At 38.2% G+C, this 6,118-nt stretch overlaps 1 pseudogene; it reads left to right on the forward strand.

Annotated features, from left to right (window-relative positions):
- The first annotated feature begins 564 nt into the window (after positions 1-564).
- LOC136175980 (endogenous retrovirus group PABLB member 1 Env polyprotein-like) lies at positions 565-2,142 on the forward strand (annotated as a pseudogene).
- Positions 2,143-6,118: the final 3,976 nt, after the last annotated feature.

The following is a 6,118-nucleotide window of genomic DNA, read 5'->3' on the forward strand; positions in this document are numbered from 1 at the left end:
TATGGCAGATAGATGTTACTCATGTTCTTTCCTTTGGTAAATTGAAATATGTTCATGTTAATATAGATACTTTTTCTGGATATGTTTTTGCCTCTTTACAAACAAGAGAAGCAGCTCGACATTGTATCACACATTGCCTTGCAGCATTCTCCGTTATGAGAACTCCAAAGACCATCAAAACAGACAACGGACCTGGATATACTTCTGCTGCTTTTCTTAATTTTTGCTCCCGTCTCCCCACCTCTCTTAAAACAGGCATCCCCTACAATCCCCAAGGTCAAGGCATTGTTGAACAAGCTCATCAGACATTAAAACATCAGCTTTTAAAGTTAAAGAAGGGGGAGTTATATCCCCTCACACCATAGAATTACTTACATCGTGCCCTTTTCATTCTTAATTTTTAAAATTTGCACTCTGAAGGCAAGACCGTGGCACAGCGATTTTGGTCCCCAGCCGCTACCAACAAACCTTTAGTAACTTGGAAAGATCCAATTACTAATCAATGGCATGGCCCTGATCCTGTTTTGAGATGGGGGCGGGGACATGTTTGTGTTTTTCCACAGGATGCCGAAGCACCGCGCTGGCTCCTGGAGAGGCTGGTACGCCAGACGGAGACGGTCGCTGACTGCTCGAATGGAGAGTATGCAGACACACGAGAATGTTCTGCCAACAAATCAACAACTGCATGAGTTCGTGGAACGAGCAAGACACATTGCTGCGGATACAACCAATCCACACATTTCTCTATCCTACCTGGTGCTTGCACTAGCATGTGCTGTTATAAATCAAGCATTTCCTAGCGCTGAAGGAAATGTTTTTCTTTCTTGGGCTCATTCCTATGCTGATTCTCATAATGCCTCTTCTTGTTGGGTATGCACTACCATGCCTTTGTCAGTTGTAAATGGTTTACCATGGTGGGTTTTGCCAATAAGTCAGAAGGATTTACCTGCAGTGTGTGAATTCTTAAAACAGTATAAACAGATTCACCTTAGCCTTAATTCTCTTAATATTACAGCCTTGACCTGGTGTAATTCGAAACCTTATGATTCCCGGATTAGATTTAATGCCAGTCAAAGCCTTGGGACAATTTCTGCTGCCTTTAATCAGTATGCTACTTCCTCAAACAAAGGACAAGTTCACGCCAGCCGATATTTTGGGGACTATTATCAGATTCGAGATGAACACTTTTGGATGACACCAGAAAAAGGACAATTGCTAAAACGAGCGGACATTTGCTGGGAACAATGAGAACATCAACCCCACTTTGGAGAAAGAAATTTAGGCAGACATTTGTTAAAACATATGGGTATTACTCCAAAAAATTTAGGCAGACATTTGTTAAAACATGTGGGTATTACTCCTAATTCTTTGTGTGAACGCATAATTGATGTTACTTTTTCTGTCAAAACATCCACGCCTTGGCCAGGATCTGATTGGCTTTATAACCCAGGCATCAGATGGGTTGCTCCTAACAGAACAAGGTAGATTTGTGGCCCTAATGTCTGGCCGTGGCTGCCTGCGGACTAGGTAACATGATGTAGTCTTAGATTTGTGTTTGCTCCTGGTCGTATTAGTTATGAGCCCATCAAGAACCCTGCCAACCTTCCCTTTTTGCGAGCGCGATGGACTCGATCTGTATTTCATTGGTATGATTATTTGGCAGAAGTATTTGTTCCCTCTATTGGGACGGCCGATATAATGGCCCATGTAGATGCCTTAACTAATTTTACTCAAAAAGCCTTATTAGACACTAAAAAGGCTATTGAGGTTCTAAATGAAGAACAGAGACAAATGAGAAAAGCTGTTTTGCAAAACCGCATGGCTCTAGACATTATTACTGCTGCCCAAGGTGGGACCCGCACTGTAATAAAAGTAGAATGTTGTGTGTATATCCCAGATTTATCTTCCAATGTGTCTGATGCTGTAAATGATCTTCAACATCAAATACTTTCCATGCAGGATTCCTCCCTTTCTTTTTGAGAGCAAGTTAAATCCCGGTTTATGAGTGATTGGTGGAAAAACCTGCTTACAGTGCTTGTTATCGTACTATGTTTTCTTTGTTGTAGACCATGTATTTTACAATACATTATGAATTTGGTTACTGAAAAGATTATAAAATTTTCCCGTATTTTGACAAAATAACCTTGTATGCTTTTTCTCGAGGAATATGTAAAAAGGCTCGGCCTTTAATAAATAAAAAAGTGGGAGATGCGGGGAGCCGGCCTGCTCAAGGCCCAAAAAGGCCCTGGGAAAAGCCTTGAAAGAGGCCATTCACTGTCCCGCCACCCCATGATAAAGTAGTAAAGCATTTGCCGGGTCTCCTTTGTTCTTCCCTGAGAAAAACGTAGTAGTGACCTTCACTTAGTAGTTTATTTTGGGAATGCCAAAAACAAGATGTAAGCTTCTACAATCACTTAAGACAAAGAATTGTATTGATGTGACAAACACCAGATGGCATTTTTTTATGAACTATGTTTTCTGCTTGTACTAGTATAAAGGTAGCTGTTTTACTCAATAAAGTTGTTGACTTGCCTAAAGAGCATTCAGCCCTCTCGACCCCATTCTTTACTTTCAGCTTTTTTTCTCAGGCTTCCGTGTGGTTGCGGTCGGGACTTGTTCTCTTTGCCGGCTGGTCCTGGCAACTAATAAAAAAAATTAAAATTTAAAAAAAAAAAGAATTTTGTTGTTTTCTGTCCAACCTCAACATGAATCAGCCATAGGTATACATATATCCTCTCCCTTTTGAACCTCCCTCCCATCTCCCTCCCCGTGCCACCCCTCTAGGTTGATACAGAGCCCCTGATTGAGTTTCCTGAGCCATACAGCAAATTCCCACTGGTTATCTAGTTTACATATGGTAATGTAAGTTTCCACATTACTCTCCATACATCTCACCCTCTACTCCCCTCTCCCCATGTCCATAGGTCTATTCTCTATGTCTGCTTCTCCACTGCTGCCCTGTAAATAAATTCTTCAGTACCATTTTCTAGATTCCAGATGTATGCATTAGAATACAGTATTTATCTTTCTTTTTCAGACTCACTTCACTCTGTATAATAGGTTCTAGGTTCATTCACCTCATCAGAACTGACTTAAATGTGTTCCTTTCTATGGTTGAGTAATATATCATTGAGTATATGTGCCACGACTTCTTTATCCATTCATTTGTCGATGGACATCTAGGTTTGTTTCCAACTATTGTTTCTAACTATTGTAAATAGTGCTGCAATGAACAATGGGATACATGTGCTTTTTTCAGTTTTGGTTTCCTCGGGGTAAATGCCTAGGAGTGGAATTGCTGGGTCATATGGTGGTTTTATTCCTAGATTTTTTTAAGGAATCTCTATTCTGTCTTCCTTAGTGGCTGTATCAATATACATTTGCACCAAAAGTGCAAGAGCATTCCATTTTCTCCACACCCTCTCCAGTATTTATTTTTTGTAGACTTTCTGATGATGGCCATTCTGACTGGTGTGAGATAATATCTCACTGTAGTTTTGACTTGCGTTCCTCTAATAATGAGCAATGTTGAGTATCTTTTCATGTGTTTGTTAGCTATCTGTGTCTTCCTTGGAGAAATGTCTATTTAGGTCATTTTCCCACTTTTTGATTGGGTTGTATGTTTTTCTGGCAGTGAGTTGTATGAGCTGCTTGTATATTTTGGAAATTAATCCTTTGTCAGTTGTTTCATTTGCTATTATTTTCTCCCATTCTAAGGGTTGTCTTTTCACCTTGCTTATAGTTTCCTTTGTTGTGCAAAAGCTTTTAAGTTTAATCAGGTCACACTTGTTTACTTTATTTTTTTATTTCCATTACTCTAGGAGGTGGGTCATAGAGAATATTGCTTTGATTTATGTCATCGAGTGTTCTGCCTATGTTTTCCTCTAAGAGTTTTATAGTTTCTGGTTTTACACTTAGGTCTTTAATCTATTTTGAGTTTATCTTTGTGTATGGTGTTAGGAAGTGTTCTAATTTCATTCTTTTAAATGGAGCTGCCAAGTTGTCCCAGCACCATTTACTGAAGAGGCTGTCTTTGCCCCATTGTACATTCCTGCCTCCTTTGTCAAAAATAAGGTACCCAAATGTGCATGGACTTTCTGAGCTTTCTATCTTGTTCCATTGGTCTATACTTCTGTTTTTGTGTCAGTAGCATACTGTCTTGATGACTGTACCTTTGTAGTATAATCTGAAATCAGGAAGTTTGATTCCTCCAGCTCCATTCTTCTTTCTCAGGTCTGCTTTAGCTATTCAGGGTCTTTTGTGCTTCCATATGAATTGTGAAATTTTTCTTCTAGTTCTGTGAAAAAATGCCATTGGTAATTTGATAGGGATCTCATTGAATCTGTAGGTTGCATTTGGTAGTATAGTCATTTTCACAGTATTGATTCTTCCTACTCTGGAACATGGAATATCTCTCCATCTGTTTGTTGTCTTTGATTTCTTTCATTAGTGTCATAATTTTCTGTGTATTGTTGTTTTATCTCCTTAGGTAAGTTTATTCCCAGATATTTAATTCTTTTTGTTGCAATGGTGAATGGGATTGATTCCTTAATTTCTCTTTCTGATTTTTCATTGTTGGTATATAGAAATGCAAGTGATTTCTGTGTATTGATTTTGTATCCTACAACTTTGCTAAATTCACTGATTAGCTTTAGTAATTTTCTGATATTATCTTTAGGGTTTTCTATGTATAGTATCACATCACCTGCAAACAGTGAGAGATTTACTTCTTTTCCAATCTGGATTCCTTCCATTTTTTTCCTTCTCTGACTGCTTTGGCTAGGACTTACAGAACTATGTTGAATAATATTGATGAAAGTGGACACCCTTGTCTTGCTCCTGATCTTAGGGGAAATGCTTTCAATTTTTCACCATTAAGAGTAATGTTTGCTGTAGGCTTATCATATATGGCCTTTACTACATTGAGGTAGGTTCCTTCTATGCCCATTTCTTGAAGAATTTTCATCATAAAAGGGTGGAGAATTTTGTCAAAGGTTTTTTCTGCATCTTTTGAGATGATCATATGATTTTTATCTTTCAATTTGTTAATATGGTGTATCACATTGATTGATTTGCACATATTGAGGAATACTTGCATTCCTGGAATAAGTCCAATTTGATCATGGTATATGAGCTTTTTGATGTGTTTCTGAATTCTGTTCACTAAAATATGGTTGAGGATTTTTGCATCTATGTTCATCAGTGATATTGGCTGGTAGTTTTCTTTTTTAGTGTTGTCTTTGTCTGGTTTTGGTATCAGGGATATGGTGACCATGTAGAATGAGTTTGGAAGTGTTCCTTCCTCTGAACTTTTCTGAAAGAGATTTAGAAGGATAGGCATTAGCTCTTTTCTAAATGTTTAATAGAATTCTCCTGAAGCCACCTGGTCCAGGGCTTTTGATTTTGGGGGATATTTTTTTATCACAGCTCCAATTTCAGTGCTTGTCATTGGGTTGTTAGTAATTTTTATTTCTTCCTGGTTCAGCCTTGGAAGATTGAACTTTTCTAAGAATCTATCCCTTTCTTCCAGGTTATTCATTTTATTGCCATATAGTGTTCTTAATAGTCTCTTGCAATCCTTTGTGTTTCTGTACTGTCCATTGTAACCTCTCCTTTTTCATTTTTAATTTTGTTGATTTGATTCTTCTCTCTTTTTTTCTTGATGAGTCTGGCAAAGAATGTTCAAACTACTGCACAATTGCATTCACCTTACACGCTAGTAAAGTGATGCTTAAAATTCTCCAATCCAGGCTTCAGCAATACCTGAACCATGAACTTCCAGATGTTCAAGCTGGTTTTAGAAAAGTCAGAAGAACCAGAGATCAAATTGCCAACATATGCTGAATCATCAAAAAAGCAAGAGAGCTCCAGAAAAACATCTATTTCTGCTTTATTGACTATGCCAAAGCCTTTGACTATGTGGATAACAATAAACTGTGGGAAATTCTTCAAGAGATGTGAATACCAGACCACCTGACCTGCCTCTTGAGAAACCTGTATGCAGGTCAGGAAGAAACAGTTAGAACTGGACATGGAACAACAGACTGGTTCCAAATAGGAAATGGAGTACATCAAGGCTATATATTGTCACCATACTTATTTAACTTATATACAGGGT

The sequence above is a fragment of the Muntiacus reevesi genome, chromosome 9, assembly GCF_963930625.1.
Source record: "Muntiacus reevesi chromosome 9, mMunRee1.1, whole genome shotgun sequence".
Classification (NCBI taxonomy): Eukaryota; Metazoa; Chordata; class Mammalia; order Artiodactyla; family Cervidae; genus Muntiacus; species Muntiacus reevesi.